General features: G+C 34.5%; 1 protein-coding gene across 6 annotated transcripts in view; it reads left to right on the top strand.

Annotated features, from left to right (window-relative positions):
* ATF7IP (activating transcription factor 7 interacting protein) overlaps positions 1-17,757 on the top strand; it is a 119,136-nt gene that overhangs the window by 37,101 nt on the left and 64,278 nt on the right. Inside the window, exon 1 of one of the 6 annotated variants that reach the window (XM_059186001.1) lies at positions 13,547-13,649. The exons of the other annotated variants lie outside the window; for them this stretch is intronic. The gene's annotated coding sequence lies outside the window, so the exon portion shown is untranslated. Of the gene's footprint in view, positions 1-13,546; positions 13,650-17,757 lie in introns of those variants that run through there. 6 annotated transcript variants of the gene reach the window in all.

The following is a 17,757-nucleotide window of genomic DNA, read 5'->3' as shown; positions in this document are numbered from 1 at the left end:
GAATTCAGTAACAAGCACAACCAGTAGGAACAGGAGGGTGAGAACAGAAGATGAGATCTCAATGTATTTGTGGTCATGAGTCAATCAGAGAGAAATTGGTTCATTTGCTATGATGGTTAGGAGGAGAAAGGTTAAAGGAATTTCCAAAGTGTAGTGGGTTTTGGTTAGATCTCTGCAGATTTTTTTAAGTTCTAAAAGATGAAACACAGTGATAATTCATGGTTTGGGATGAAGGAACTCTGTATTTTCTTAAATTGCATCATGAACTGTTTGTTGATAATAGCTTCTGATAATCCAGCCTGTGAAAGTAAGCCTCTTAGGAGTATTTGCTAGAAATAGATAGATTGTATTTTTGTGCATCATTAGTGAGAAAAATTTTAGAATGGAATGTAATTTTTCTTTGTTTGCTCCATGAGGGTGGTGCTGGTCCATTCTGACTTGCATGCCCAGGAGAACGCTTGCCTTCAAAAGCATAACTTTTTTCTTAAATTCTAACTGAAGAAGGATAGACTTTATTTTATTTATTTATTTATTTCGAAGGAGGGTAGATTTTTTTGTGATCAGCCAAAAGAGTTGTGGTAAATAAAATTCTAATTAAATCTGCAAGGAGGGATAACATACCAACAATATTGCTTTGCAATAGAAAAGAAAAATAGTAAGTACAAAGAAGAATTTGAGTTTGCCTAAGGATATGAAAGATTAGGGTTCTTCCTTCAGTTATGTTTGTTATTAAAACTACACTTTTGTACACATAGGCTGGAGCCCCAGAACATCTGGCTCTCAGCCGACATTTTAAACTCCTGAGTTCTTGAGGGAGAGGGCCAAGAGAATGGAGAAGTGAAAGGTAAAGTTTCTGGAACTGTCTAAACTTCTCTGGGGCATTTTAGTTGCTGTATTAATTAACACTGAGGTGTCATTGATTATTCAGTACCCACCCCCCATTCAGCTTGGTATGTGATAAGATGTATGGCTATTTTGAATATTGTTCTTCAAACATGTGCTTTTTCTGTTCTCTTGAAATAAAACTGGCAAGTATAAGTGCACTTTTAGAAAAAGTATTATATTTGCTTTAAGTAATATTTAAGAAAATACAAAGTGCTGAGATTTATATTTAAAATGATATTTCAGGGGCACCTGGGTGGCTCAGTGGGTTAAGGCCTCTGCTTTTGGTTTAGGTCATGATCCTAGGGTCCTGGGATCAAGCCCCACATCGGGCTCTCTGCTCAGCAGGAAGCCGACCTCCCCCACCCTCTCTGCCTGCCTCTCTGCCTACTTGTGATCGCTGTCTGTCAAATAAATAAATAAAATCTTTAAAAAATATATTTAAAAAATTTGATTTATGTATCTAGAATTATAAAATAATTTTTCCCACTTGTAGTGCCTTGATACCAAATTTGACCCATTTGTTACGTTCTTCTACACTAATTGCTACTCATATTGCTTTCCTTTGTGATAAGGATTATAGTTTATTTGTTCAGATAAGTAAACAAGATCTGTGTATACAAAAGATTTAAATTATCTTGAAGCCATGAATACAGTTGTAGTTAGATTTTGGACATCCAAGTCACATATGAGTACAATAAGAAAAGTCAATAAACTCAGTTACTTTTCCACTATTTTAAAATCTAGCTATCTTTAAAAAAAAATTAGCTATCTTTAAATGTTTAGATTAAAAGGATATATTACTTTACCCCCTCCCCTTTTACGATTTGGTTATTTCTTACTAGCCAGCAGTCTTTGTAGTTACTGCATTAGACTGCATGTAGTTTGTGATCTTTAGAAATTAAAATGTACGGGACGCCTGGGTGGCTCAGTTGGTTAAGCAGCTGCCTTCGGCTCAGGTCATGATCCCAGCGTCCTGGGATCGAGTCCCACATCGGGCTCCTTGCTCCGCAGGGAGCCTGCTTCTCCCTCTTACTCTGCCTTCCACTCTGTCTGCCTGTGCTCGCTCTCACTCTCTCTCTCTTACAAATAAATAAATAAAATCTTTAAAAAAAAAAAAGAAATTAAAATGAACTACAGAGTAAATTTGTATTGTACAAAGAAACATGTATATTAAGTACTATTAGGTTAGAAGGTTTAGAATGATGAAATAGGTTTTGTTATCTGGAATAACAGTAAGAAATGTTAAGACATTGTCAACTTTAGCATTATCCCATTTAGGCAAAATTGAAAAATCAAAAATAACACATGTTCATTTAATGTTTACTTGATAGGAACAATAAGATAATTGGTTTTTATTAATTTAAGAAAAACATTGAATTCCTACTGTATGAAAGGTACTACTATATGTTTGAACAAATTTGTTTTAAAAAAGAAAAAGGCATAATCCCCACTCTATTTAGAGGGCTGCTTTGAGGGCACCTGGGTGGCTCAGTGGATTAAAGCCTCTGCCTTCGGCTCAGGTCATGATCTGAGGGTCCTGGGATTGAGTCCTGCATAGGGCTCTCTGCTCAGCAGGGAGCCTGCTTCCTCCTCTCTCTCTGCCTGGCTCTCTGCCTACTTGTGATCTGTCTGTCAAATAAATAAATAAATAAAAATCTTAAAAAAAAAAAAAAAGGTCTGCTTTGATAAATTATTTAATCTTTGTATTTTTAATACAGAGTAAATGGCCTTTTACCTTTAACTCAGATTCCCAAATTAATGTAGTCATAAGGGATAGGAAAAAAAATGCAGTGCTGTTCAGACTTAGATAGATTTTATAGGCCTTTGAATGTTTTAAAGCTGTGATTAAAATGCCTCATCATTCTCCTAAAGAAGGAAAGTACTTAAACATGTATGTACATATACACACACACAAATACATGTATGTAAATAAAATAATATGAACAGTGACATGTAATTTGAAGTGGCCCATAATTGAGTGCTTATTTTTTCTTTAACTGCCATCTAGTAAAAAAAGATGCCAAGTTAATATTTTAGATGATGAAATGCAAGACACATCTTTTCCTCCAAGAAAATAAAGTTTATGCTGGTAGTTTTGCTCTACAGTCACATCTATTTTGGGATTTATACTAGTGTATTCTATTTTTAGGCTGTTGCCAGGCAGATTTCAAATTTCTCCTTTTATGGTTGTCCAATTTCTGGCTTTCTGAGTGGTTACGTGAACCTGCTTTCTCTAGCCAACCACAGTGACTATGCAAACTGTATTTCCGTTTCTGTTGCTATGAGAGAACTGATAAGATGGCTGCAGTGGGCTCCCTTTGGGTATGTGCATTATTTTAGAGAAGGTTGTCATTGTATGGTAATAAGCAAAAATAAATTTCTTTCAAAATGATATTTTTTGAAATATGTAATCAAACTAAACAAATTTTATAAGGCTTCAAAAAACCCTCATGTCAGATTTGATTAATTTTAATAATGCTATGTATTGCACTTTTTCTGAGGTAGCATTGTGTAAGTGGGTAATGTTAGTAAATAAGCATCCTGAGTCCCCAAAGAAAGGTTGTCCTCTATATGTACACCTGCTGTCTGTGAACTTGCTGGCATGTTAGTTTACAGTTCTGTCAAAAATATTGTAGGTTGCTATCTTTGCTTCCTAAAAGGATAATTAATTTTTTCCCCCTTAGTTTTATTTATTTATTTTAGATAGCAAACTTGAGAGAAGAACAACAAGCAGGGAGAGGAAGAGGGAGAAGCAGACTCCCGCTGAGCAGGGAGCCTGATAGGGGGCTTGATTCCAGTACACTGGGATCATGACCTGAGCCAAAGGCAGACGCTTAATGGACTGAGCCACCAGATGCCCTGTAATTTAGTTTTTAGAATTATTTTAGGTATTACTTATATGTATATAGTTCATTCTTTTAGCCAGTACTTACTAAGTGTATACTATCCTCCAGACACTATATACTTATTAATACTGTATCAGAATACTTACTTTATTTTTCATTCTTTTGTTAAATTACCTCTGATGCACATCATAATGATGCCAGTATTTTTAAAAATGTTTTTTGACAACAGAGTTGTGGACACTTAAAATATTTTTTTTTTAAAGATTTTATTTATTTATTTCACAGAGAGAGATCACAAGTAGATGGAGAGGCAGGTAGAGAGAGAGAGAGGGAAGCAGGCTCCCTGCTCAGCAGAGAGCCCAATGCGGGACTCGATCCCAGGACCCTGAGATCATGACCCGAGCCGAAGGCAGCGGCTTAACCCACTGAGCCACCCAGGTGCCCCAAAATATTTTAATCTTATACTGAACACATGAGATGTGCCAAAGTGTTTTGTTAAACAGTATATTAATACAGATATTATAGTCCATTTTAATAGTTAATTCTAAAAAGGTGCATTAAAGTATTGGAAAACGCAGTAATGCAAGACCATCATTTTGAATAAAGACAGTGGTGATGAAAAGTGACAAAACTATGTAATTCTAGAAAGTTCACTGAAGTTCACTAAGTATACCTCATTTTAAAACAAATCTATCAACACTTATTACATATAAGGTTCTTTGGTTATAGTGCCAGTTTGTAGTAGAAGCAAATGCTTCTGTTTTACTTAAAGACTTTCTAATTCTTCTGTTAACTTTCCACGTGTAGAAGATTTTATTAATATATATACATGGAGTGTTTATTTGCATCATACTTGATACTGTTTGATTTTTTTTGGTTGATAAATCTTTATTTATTTATTTATTTACTTATTACAATATATGAGTATCTCATGTGCATTATTATCATCCTGTGAGATAAGCATACTACAGAGTTGTTCCATTTAGGACAGAGAAAGAATAACTGATTTATTTAAGCTTAGCACAGGAGAATAAGGCTGCCATTATTTTATGTATATTGCCTTTCATCACTGGTATGATTGTAGGTATACTTCTTGGCCCAGAAGTGTAAACTCCCTAAAGTATAACCCAACAGTGAGTTCTCTTGGTATTGTTGTTTTGTCTGTGTTGAAAGCATGACCTAGTAGAGGAGGGTGAGGTAATAAAAATTAAAAAAAAAATCCTAAAAAACAAACAATGACAAAAAATTAACTGTAGTTCTGCTGTTTCTTTTTTTAAACAACAGGTTTGAGATATAATCCATATATCATACAATTCACCTGTTTAAAGTATACAACCCAGTGGTTTACATAGTTGGGGTGCCTGTGTGGCTCAGTTGGTTGGGTGTTGGATTCTTGATTTTGGCTTACATCATGATGTCAGCCTCATGGGTTGGAGCGCTCCACACATCATAACAGTTTGCTTGAGATGCTCTCCCTTTTCCATTGCCCCTTTCCCCACTTGTGCATGTGCTCTTTTTTTCTTTCTTTCAAATAAATTTTTTTTTTCAAATAAATTTTTAAAAAGATTTTATGTATTTATTTGAGAGAGAGAGAGAAGAAGAGAGAAAGAGCGAGCGAGCAAGAGAGTAGAGAAGCAGACTTCCTGCCGAGCAGGGAACCTGATGTGGGACTCAATCCCAAGACTCCAAGATCATGACTTGAACTGAAGGCAGTTGCCCAACCAACTGAGCCACCCAGGCAACCCCCCAAATCTTCTCTTTTTAATAAATCTTTTTTATTTTTTATTTTTTTATTTTTTTTAATTTTATTTTATTTATTTATTTGACAGAGAGAAATTACAAGTACACTGAGAGGCAGGCAGAGAGAGAGAGAGAAGGAAGCAGGCTCCCTGCCGAGCAGAGAGCCCGACGCGGGACTCGATCCCAGGACCCCGAGATCATGACCCGAGCCGAAGGCAGCAGCTCAACCCACTGAGCCACCCAGGCGCCCCTTTAATAAATCTTTTTTAAAAAACATTTTATTACTTATTTGAGAGACACACAGAGACAGTGGAGACAACATGAGTAGAGAGGGGAGGGGGAAGTAGGCCTCCCACTGAGCAGGGAGCCTGATGTGGGGCTCCATCCCAGGACCATGACCTGAGCCAAAGGCAGAGGCTTAACAACTGCCTTAATGACCTAATGGCCACCCAGGAGCCCCTAAATAAATAAATTCTTAAAAAATTACTTTCAGGGGCACCTGGGTGGCTCAGTGGGTTAAGCCTCTGCCTTTGGCTCAGGTCATGATCTCAGGGTCCTGGGATCGAGCCCCACATTGGGCTCTCTGCTCAACAGGGAGCCCGCTTCCTCCTCTCTCTCTGCCTGCCTCTCTGACTACTTGTGATCTCTCTGTCTCTGTCAAGTAAATAAATAAAATCTTTAAAAAAAAAAGTTACTTTCAGAATTTGCATCTATTACCACAATTAATTTTAGAAAAATTTTATTGTCCTATAAAGACAGTTAGCCTTTAGCAGACAGTTTTCATTTCCTCCCCAATTCCCCAACCCTCGACAACCACTAATGTGCTTTCTGTCTTTACAGGTTTGCCTATTCTGGACATTTCATATAAATGGAAACATTGAATATGTAGCCTTTTGTGACAGGCTTCTTTTACTCAGCATATTTTCAAGGTTCATTCATATTGTAACATTAATCAGTACTTCATTTGTTTTATAGCCAAATAATATTCCATTGTATGGATAGACCACATCTATCATTGAACATTTGGGTTATTTTGGCTATTATGAATGGTCACTTTTCAGGTATTATGAATAGTGTTTCTGTGAACATTAGTTTACAGGTTTTTTTGTGGATATTTGTTTTTATTTCTTCTGGGTATATAGCTAGGAGTGGAATTGCTGGATCTTATGCCAACTCCATGTTTAACATGTTGAGGAACTGCCAGACTTTTTCAAAGCAGCTGCTTCGTTTTAGAGTTCCACCGGCATTGTATGAAGTTTCTAATTTCTCTACATCATTGCTAACACTTGTTATATTCTCTTGATGTTGGTGTTATTTCATTGTGGTTTTGATTTGCCTTACTTTGAGGACTAATGATAAGCATCTTTTCATGTTTATTTTTTATTGGTATATCTTGGGGAAATATCAAGTACTTTGCTTATTATTAAATTGGGTTATTTATATTTTTATTAGTGAGTTGTAACAGTTTTTGTATGTTTTAGTAGGTACAAGTCTCTTATAAGGTACATTATTTGCAGGTATTTCCTCCCATTGCGTGAGTTGTTTCACTTTCTTGATGTGTCATTTGCAACATAAAAGTTTTTAAGTTTTGATGGAAGTCCAGTTAATCTTTTTGTTTTTCTTTCATTGCTTGTTTTCTTTGGGTTATATATAAGAAACTATTGCCTATGCTAAGATTTATACGTATGTTTTCTTTTAAGATTTAAAACTTTCAGCTCTCAAATTCAGGTCTTTGAGCCATTCGAGGTTAATTTTTATATATGGTATGAGAAGACGGGTCTGAATTCATTCTTTTGCCTGTGGCTACCTAGTAGTCCCCAGTAGTAGTTGCTGAAAATCCTATTCTTTCTTCATTGAATGCTCTTGGCACCCTTGTCAAATATTAGTTGACTACAAATAAATATGAGGATTTATTTCTTGACTGAGGGATCTGTTCTGTTGATTTATATGTCTGTCCTTTTTGCAAGCAGTGTCTCATTGACAGGATTACTATAGCTTTGTAGTAGTATTCGAAAATACAAAGAATGAGTTTTTCAGTGTTGTTTTTCAAGATCCGTTTTGGCTATTTTGAGTCGCATTTCCATATGAATTTTAGGATCAGTTTGTCGGTTTCTGCAAAGAAGAAAGCTGGAATTTTAATAGGGATTATCTTGAATCAATAGATCAATTTTGAGTTTTGGCATCTTAATATCAAGCCTTTTGATTCAGGAGTATGCATTGTCTTTGTGTTTATTTAGGTCTTCTTTAATTTCCTCAACAGTGTTTTATAGTTTTTCAGAGAATGAAGTTTTGCACTTTTTTTGTTAAGTTTGTTACTTTTTGATGCTATTATAAAAAGAATTGTTCTTTAAATTTCACTTTTGAATTATTGATTGCATCTGTATAGAAATTCAGTAGATTTTATATATTGGTCTTGTATATTGCAACCTCCTAAACTCATTTACTGTGTACTTTCAGTTTTCCCTATAGAATATTTTGTCATTCAAAATAGAGATAGCTTTACTTTGTTCTTTTCAAGTTAGATGCCTTTATTTCATTTTCCTGCCTAATTGCCTCTGGTCAATGCTGAGTAGGAGTGCTAAGAGCAGGGATTTTTGTCTTGTTCTGATCTTTGGGCAAAAGCTTTCTGCCTTTCACTGTTAAGTATGATGTTAGTTTTGGGCTTTTTCTAAATTCCTTTTATAAGGTTGAGGACATTCTCTTAGAGTTTGTTGAGTGAATTTGCTAGGATGACTTATGGGTAAGTTACTTTTAGAAGATAATTGAATATTTAGGATCCTGCTGGTAGTATTGTTGTGGCTAATGTATGAACTAGTCTGCAGGTTGGGTAAAATTAAGTGTCTATGATCAGACTGCATTTATTCTGTGCAATTACAATGTAATTTAGGATTATATTGAATGATTTCTCCATTTTCAAACAGAAGAAAATTGGGGCAAATACCATATATACTTTACTCTTGAACAATGTGGTTGATAGGGCACCGATCCCTAATGCAGTAAAAAATTTGCATATCACTTTTGACTTCCCCAAAACTTAACTACTAATAGTCTGCTGTTGACTGGAAGCTTTTCTGATAACATAAACAGTTTCTGATAACATAAGTTAGCACATATATTTTATATGTTATGTTTATCATATACTAGATTCTTACAGTATATCCAGGGAAAAGGAAATATTATTAAGAAAATCATAAGGAAAAGAAAATAAATTTACAGTACTGTACTCTAAAGTATTTGCATATAAGTGGACCCATGCAGTTCACACCTGTGTTATTCAGAGATCATCTGTTGGTTACTTATTGCTTAACATTCTGAGAAAACAGAACTCCCGTGGTAGTGAAATTTAAAGGATGAAGTGTATAAGAAGGGCAATCAATGCTAATGAAAACAACTTTTTACTGAATTGGGTGTCTGGTTGACCTTACCAAGATAAAATTACTGTGTAAAGAAATGCGTGATAGCAGCATGGTCATTGATGTTTTCATTCAGATCATATGTAAACATGAATTAATGTAAGTTGTCAAATAAATGAGAAAAGAATATGACTTGGTATAGTGTCTGACATATAAGTGCCCCTTGGTAAGTGTCAGTGTCTTTTTCTCCCTTTCAAGTATGTTGTTCAGTTAATGAAAAGGGGAATTTATAATAAAGAAAAAATACAAGGCATGCCTAAAAATAATAAACATCAAATGCAGATTATGCTTAATTTTGTGTTAAGGAGTTGGGGATGGAGAAGGAGGAGTGTGCTGTCTGGTAGTGCTATACAGGAGGCTTTGTTTTTTATTTCTAATTGTTTTGGTTGTTATATTTTGCATGTTAACAGTATTTTGTAATGAAAATTGGTTTATAAAAGAAAATTAGTATGGCTAGACATTTGCAAAATAATATAAACTTTGGGCTAGAATGGAATTTAGCAAGCATCTGGTCTGATCTCCTCAGTTTTACACTTGAGATGAAATCTAGATAGTTAGGGTGATTTTATCGCATGTTGACTTATGCTAATGTTGGAACAGACATTGAATAGACCTAGTTTTGTTAGTTTAGAAATCCTTGGTAGGTCAAACTTTTTATAATTATGTATTTTTAAAGTGTGGTAGATTTCACCATTATTATTTTTTCTTGCAAGAAGACTACCTATTTATGCCTTTTGCCATGTGACATGAAGTGTTTTCCAATAACTGCTTTTTACTTCTCCACCCCCTTAATGTCTAATGTGGCTTTAACCAGTAGACTGTGAGTGAAACTGGTGTATACTGTGTGTAAGAGATAACTTTAAAGTCCTGGTGTATTACATGGTTCTGTCATGGCGGTCTTTTCCCTTTGCCATAAGACCTAGATTTGCAGTGAGGGTGCTGCTCCTTTAGCCTATGACCTAGAAAGAAGAATGTTACTAGCCAGTAAGATTTTGAGGATGAGAGTTGCTGCCCCAGTATTATTTAGTGAAAGCTAGCTAATAAACAGAAAGTAAACTTTCACTCTTTCTTGTTACGTTGGGTCACTAAGAAAAGTTAGAGCTGTTTCCTGGCATTTGAAGGATTTACATCTTTCAACATCCTATAAATCATTCTGGGTGTTTTGATTCACCCAGGCAAACTGTGAAAAATACTTTTTTACTACTGGTTTAAATTCCCAAAAAAATTAAGACATGGGCTTCTGTAACTTCACTATTACCTGCATAGGTGGTAGAGTTTGGTGAGTGGGCCAAGCTAGTGGTTAGGGCCCTGATGAATAAGATAATGGGCTAATTTTCTAAGGGGGTGTAATTTGATAAATATATCTAAAATTGCATTTGTTGGATCATGTTAAATAGTTTTAATTTTCCTATATAACAGAATGATCCCAAAAATTCAGTTGGAAAAGTGATTTTTAGGGCATCTTGCATTTTTTTCATGTAGACTACCCTAGAATTTATCAAAACTTAGCAGTGAATGTAATAAGTTAAACTGTAGTGACCATTCTGGTTTTGATGTAACCAAAATTGCAAGAGCATGATTTGATCCTACTTTGTCCAAGGAATTGTTGGTAAAGCAAAACTCCCTGTTTCCTTTGTTTATTATTTTTTTAAAATTTAGTTTGGAAATTATTTCATTTTGATACTGCAGCTGGTATCTGTAGGTTGATGACAGGTAGAAGGAATTCTTTATTGAGGTGTTAAATATTATGATCACTTAATACTTTACTGAATGAGTGTCAGATAACAGATCTCACCATTGACATTTTTTTAAAGATGATGGGATAGCTCTTGAGGGTGTATTTATGCAATTGGGAGAAGAATGATAAGATTAGTAGAACTGAAGAATTATACTACAGGGGATTCTGGATCCTAAAGTGAATATTGTTGGGTGCTTAGGAGAGAAAACCTATAGAAAGCAAGAAAATAAATTTGAATAAAAATTATAAACATGATGAAAATCTTTGTGGGATTTTAAACAAGTAGTCAGAGTAGTGATTATGTTTTACTGAAGTTTTAGAAAAACAGTTATTAACAGAGATGTATCCAGTATTTAAGATAAAAATTTAGGAAGTCTTTATACTAAATTTGTGCAGATAAGTATCAAAGTGACTGGACCATTGCATTATCAGGTTTACCAGTGTCGTTAATGGGTAGTGAACAGTAAAGCAGATTTAAATATTTATTGTGCGTATTCATCATGATTTTCTTTTCAGGGCTGTTACAGAATTCTCCAGTAAAATTTGGGTGTGTGAAATAAAATCACACTTCTCAATGGAGAATGGGTTCTTAAAGAATCAAGTAGCAGAGTTGTGTTTCTAAAGAGGCTAGGAATTGTGAGCATAAAGTGATTACTTAGAGTAAGCTATTATTAGTCAGTCCTATTGGACAATATTTAAGCCATTTAATGAAAATTCAAATTTGAATAAAAATTATTTCCAGCATCCCATTATTCAGAATAATGTTATACTAATGCCAGTTAACAGTATGAATGTATTTGGAGTGGTTGTGTCAAAGATAGAAATGTCAAGTCCACTGAAAGGGCTTTGCTTCATATTTTGCAAGTTTGTGCTAAGTTTCATTTTTAAGTCCACAGCTTTGAATTAGGATAGTGTTTGTGTGTGTCTGCGTGTTTTGATTTAACCATCCAGGTACTTTCTGTTTTGTTCACTGTTTTTGGAAAGCAGTAGTACAGACCCTTGCTTAATCAGAGAAACCCTGCAGTCGACTTACTCAAACTGTAAATCTGGGAGGACATTGTGATGTTTCAGTTTCATCAAATATATTTCAGTATAATCCTTCACCTTTATTTTAATACTGTTTGGATTCTTGGTAGAGTACTTGCCCTCATCTGCTTCCCTTGTTGCTGGGCAAGGTTTGGGATGCTGAGGTCTGATTGGTTTTAGACGACTACAGCTTTGAGCCAATCAGACAGTGAATTTCAGTTCTCTCACAGGACGGAGCAATGAAGCAGCTGCTGATTTATTTTTCCTATGGGGAGATTATATAAACTAAGAGTATGTCTGCAGCAAGCTCCCTCTTGGGTATGTTTGAAAAATTACAAGGTTCATCTGTAACTAAAGGAGAAGAAAATGAGGTTTATTTTTAAAACTTGTTTACTAAGAAAATCTGATAGGTAGTGAATTTGAGAAAAACATACTAAGGTGACAGATTTCCTACTTTTTAAAAAATAATTTTATGTTTAAAGGACTGTAAAATGATATAGGAAAAATTTCCCTTCAATTTACAGGAATATTTACTGTTTTAATCCACACATTTGCTTTACTGCTTCAAAAGGGGAGAGCTCATAACCCTGCTGTGAAAGGCAGTTAGGGAAAAAAAGATATAATAATTGTACTTATAACACTATTAATATCGATTGTCAAGAGTCAAGCATTTTAATTTCATTAGATGAATCTAAGTATGGTGCAGTAGATAAACAAAACACTTCATGATTCCATCTGTAGTAAACCGTTGGGTCCAGAATACTATTAATTTTTAGAATCAGAAATCTATAACAATAGTGATAGGTGGTATGAAAATAATCTTATTATTTGGGTTTAAGGTATTGCTCAATTTTTAGTTATACATGTTTTATAAATATTAAGCATTGTGGATTTTTTAAAAAAGAAATTTACATTTGACTTTTGCAGATTCTTACCCATGGGGAGAGAAGTGTATTCTTACTATGTATTGTCCATGTTTGACTCATTCTCCAGTTAGGGAATTGATTTATATTTCTGGAAACATTCATGGATATTTAAAATAAGATAAATTGAAATTGCATAAAAGATGTACATTTTATTTATTTATTTATGTGATATGGTAAATGTGTATCATATGGATTTAGCTTTTATGCATTTATGTTCTAGATTACTTATATTAGACAAAGAACCTCACTAATGTATTGCGGATCCAGGTTTTAACTATGTTTCTCTGACCTTATTGTCTGTCTCCTGTTGCTGGGCAGGAATCAGAATGCTGGCTACTGATTGGCTGAGTTTGTGAGCAGCTCTTGAACAGCCACTTAAATTCTTGAGCTTTTTGAGCAGGCAGATTGTAGGCTAAGACATTACAGCTTTGGTAATACTTCCCTTTGTTGTTTCATAGCTATCATCTCTTTGCTAGAAAAAAAGAATAAAAATTGTAGGTGGAGCGGGGAGGATGAAGCAGAGAAGCAAATAATGTTTTCATTTAAAAAAAGAAGATGTTCATTGGGCTTTCCTTAAAAATAATTTACCTAAAATTTGAAAAAAAATTCCAAGCTATAGATTCTTATTTGCAGGTAACATAACCTTTTTGGTTATTTAAATGTAAATTCCTATGGTAAAGGTGAAAAACCCTTTTTAATACTGTAGAAAAAGATTTTATTAGTGATGGCATTGTCTCAGAGTTCTTGAATCTGAATATATAAAATAGGGACCTAAAAACAGTTTTTTGACTATCTTCTTCATGGAAAAATATTTTCTAGAGAAAGTTCATCACGTTTTATACATTTACTTCTAGATATGGCAGACATTTTCTACTGTAAAATATAAATACTTCTTCCTGTGAAAATGAATTACAGTCATACGAAAGCTTCATGATTCTAGTGTTGCAACCTAAAAAAGTAGTTTTTCTTTTGTAGAATAGTTTTGTGAATGGCATCTCAGTTCCAGATGACGTATTTAAAATGAATCTTAGAAATGTATTGTTCCGGTAGTACAGCCATGGAGACTTGTTTGCAGGTAACACACCCTTTTCTAATGTGTATCTTTCTTAAATATACTTTCCTTATACAAAACAGATTTTTAAAAAGTTACTGCTGATTGGTTTGCACAGATATGGCTGAACTAGCTTGAACTGGTTGTTCATGTTACTTCCTTAGGCTTTGTCTGTTTTTCATTATACTTAGAACCCATTAAAAATGTGGTAAATGGCTGTAGTGTGCTCCCTTGTGGGTATAGATGGTAGTTATTTTGTAATTCTTTGTACACTACTTTATTATTACTGAGTTGAATGGCAGTTTAATGGGTAAAACCAGCTTGCATAGATAATATTTCTTTTTCTTAAATGTTATTTGGTGGTGGCTATTTAACTTTAACTGTGATGTTTGCATGTTGGATTTTCTAACTTATTTACAAAATGCCAGAAGTAAAGAGTTTATCTCAGATTCTCTAATTTGTTTCTAAAAACATTTTAATATACATAGGCAATTACAATAACGTTATTGAGTGTTTACTAGGTTCTGAGTCCTTAATGTGTAGAATCTCATTTAGTCATGACTACAGCTTCTGTGGCAGATACTGACCATGATACTCCCTTTTTAAGATAGCTGAAACTAATGTTAGGAAACTTGCCATGTTACATGGTAAAATACACGGGAGAGCTGGAATTCGAATCCATGTTTCTGTCTGCAGAATTATGTTCTTTTTTTTTTTTTTTTTAAGATTTTGTTTATGTATTTGTCAGAGATAGAGTGTGTGTACAAACAGGGAGAAGGAGGCAGAGGGAGAAGCAGGCTTCTTGCTCGGCAAGGAGCTTGATGCTGGACTTGATCCCAGAACCCTGGAATCATGACCTGAGGCAAAGGCAGAATCTTAATGACTGAGCTACCCAGGTATCCCAGCAGGATATATGTTCTTAAAGGGGTTACTGAAAATTATGAAAATTTACTTTTTTTTAGAGGAATGCTTCATTTTAATGCAGTCCTCAATAACTGACATCTCCCATATAGCATCTGAGAAATGGGGATATCATGAGGTCAGGGTCCAAAGGAATTGCAGTTCAGTATTTAAAAATATTTAAAAGGTAATCATACTCCTTATGTTATAAATTTAATTATTTTCTGTCTTTGTAGTCAGCAAGAAAGTGTGATTATAAAATTTGCATTGCATCTTATTTGCAGAAAAATTTTCAGTTACTATGAGTTTGAAATGGATATGGTTGGAAAAAAACTTGAAGGTTAAATGGTAGACTATAATGAATAACTGTTAAAATAGTGCCTATGGTAATTCTGCGTTGAAGTTTCTGTTCAATTGAAAGATAGTTTTTCTAAATAGTTTTTCTGAGTTCTATAATTAAAAGGCTAGGAAGACTAAGAAATATATTGTAAGTAATTGGTTTAAAGTGAGCAAATGAATGTAGAATGTACCACAGTCTAGAAGTGCTATAACAAAGTGCTAGGTTCTAAGCTTTATTGGCCTCTAGCAAATAGACGAGGCATTGTTTTATGCCTTTCAGCCAAAAAGAACAATGGAACACCAGAATCAGACCTGTAATTCAACACGTTGGGTTTATTATATTTGCAGCAAGGGAGAATGCTCACCATGGGGAAACTGAGGCACATCAGTCAGTATGTCAGTAAGAGGATATTAGAAAAGATCATAACATAGGATTTGGGTTTAGTATAGTAGAGATTGGGTTATTTGTAAGGGGAGGGTTTGAGGAAATAGAACCTTACTCTGGATTGGGTGCTGTCAGAAAGTGGGGGCAATTCTATGCTTGGTTATCTTAATAAATCTTACCTGTTGGGAAGACAGACTACATTGAGGATAAAGCTGAGATTTATTTAAAAAAAAAAAAAAGCAGCCATCACTTACTTAAAGACAGAAAGGTATGATATTTCATGGGTTGCACAGTAACCTTGTTTTATTTGAACGTTGAGGTGATTCTGTGTTCAGGAAAACAACATGGCTTAGTTGTAAGCATCAAGTCAACTTAGAACAATGAGGTCTAACTATGAGCCTCAGATTAAGTTTCCAGATTTCAGAGCCTGCTTCCTGGCCCCCCTCTCCAGCCAAAGTAAGTGTATACAACCATCATTCCTACAGGTAATGGTGATAATGAGCGAATATCCAGTGTGAAAGCAATATTCTTCTTCCTGTATATCTTAGTGCATAAAAGACTTCTGGTTTTTTTTTTTTTTTTCCCCATTATAGACTGTTGTGATAGTTTTCTCCAGAACGAAGTCCTTGCATCTTTTGCTTGCCTACTGCACTGGCTAGATGATAACATAGAAATGGTATTAGGGAACGTCCTTTTCTTGGTTCTGTTCTTATTTCACCATTAAGTATGATATCTATAGTTTTCTTTGTAACTAACTTTTATTACGTTTGTTTTCTTCTTAGTTTTCTGAGAGTTTTAATTATGAGCCAGTGTTAAATTCTGTTACATGAATGTTCAGTATCTGTTGATAATCTCATTTATTTTGACCTTCTATTCTGTTTATGTAGTGAATATTGAATTCATTGCTTGAATTTTTTTGTTTGTATGTATTTAAATTGGGAATTTACTGTTTTGTAGTTCCAGATGCTAGAAGTCTGAAATCAAGGTGATCCAGGGCCATGCAGGAACTAGGGCCTGTTCTAGTCCTGTCTCCTAGGCATGACTTGTGACAGCAAACTCCAGTTCATTCATGGCTCTCTGTGCACATATCTGTATCCAAATTTTCCACTTTTTGGGCAACCTTGTCGGGGTTCCTCTTACTCTTGAGAGGTTTTTTCTGTATCTTCACTTAATAAATGTCTATTGCTTTACTCAAACAAAACAAAGCAAAAGAAAACCCCAAATATCCCCTTTTTATAAAGATACCAATCATAGTGGGTTAGGGCCCACCCTAATGACATTATTTTATCTTGTTTACCTCTGCAAAGGCTCTAATAAGGTCACATTCTGAGGTGTTGGGGCTTAAGGTTCTAATAAACTTTTATCAGATGGATACCTTGATTTGGCCTGAAATAAAGTCATAATGCTTCATGACTCACTTATAATCTACTTTGCTTGATTTTTTTCTTTTATTATTATTATTTTTTTAGTGTAGAATCTACCTTGTATTTTTTAATGAGCTTCACATAGTCATAACATACACCTTTTAAGGAATTTTAAAATAATTGACACATGAAAGAATAAATCACAATGGAAATTAGAAAATATTTTAAGAGCAACAGTGAAGATATAACATTAAAATATGAGATTCAGCCAAAGCCACCTTCAAAGGGAAATTTATAGCTTTATGTTTATTGCAAAAGAGGAAAGATAGAAAATTAATGATTAATGTTTAGTGTGATGCAGAACTGCCAGATTGCCAGAGCAGCTGCACCATTTTATAATCCCACCTGCATTGATTGTGTGAGGATTCTAATTTGTCTGTCACTTTACCAATACTCATTATTTTCTTTGATTAAAGCCATCCTGGTATATATGAAGTGTTAACTCATTGCAGTTTGATTTACATCTCTCTGATGACTAGTAATGTTGAACATCTTTTCATTTTTAGTGCTTATTGGCATTAGTTTATTGGCAGTTTGTATATCTTCTGGAGAAAGGTCTATTCAGTTACTTTGTCCATTTTTAAAAAAAAGATTTATTTATTTTACGGGGAGAGCAAGTCTGTTCTCCTTTGAGCTGGGGTAGGTGGGGAGAAGCAGAAGGAAGGGGAAAGGGAGAGAATCCCAGGTAGACTCTCTGCTGAGCACAGATTGCTGAGTGTGGAGCCCGCCATCGGTCTTGATCTCACAACCCTGAGATCATGACCTGAGCTGAAATCAAGGGTCAAATGCTTAACCGACTGAGCCACCAACGCACCCCCGTTACTTTGTCCATTTATAAATAGGGTTATTATTATTCAGTCATAATAGTATTTTATACTTTTTAGATGCAAGTCTCTTAGGTAAATTATTTGCAAATGTATGGTTTGTAACTGTTTCTTGTTATGTGAATTGTCTTAGCAATTTTTTGATGGTAATCTTTTGTAAATGTTTGCAGTACTGTTAATCTAGATATACCTGATTGCAATTGTAATCTTTCCTTCTGTGTTTTTTAATTTTCCTTTCTTTTTTTTTATCTGTATATCTT

Source organism: Mustela lutreola, chromosome 8 (assembly GCF_030435805.1).
Source record: "Mustela lutreola isolate mMusLut2 chromosome 8, mMusLut2.pri, whole genome shotgun sequence".
NCBI lineage: Eukaryota > Metazoa > Chordata > Mammalia > Carnivora > Mustelidae > Mustela > Mustela lutreola.
This window is presented reverse-complemented; position numbering and strand designations above follow the sequence as displayed.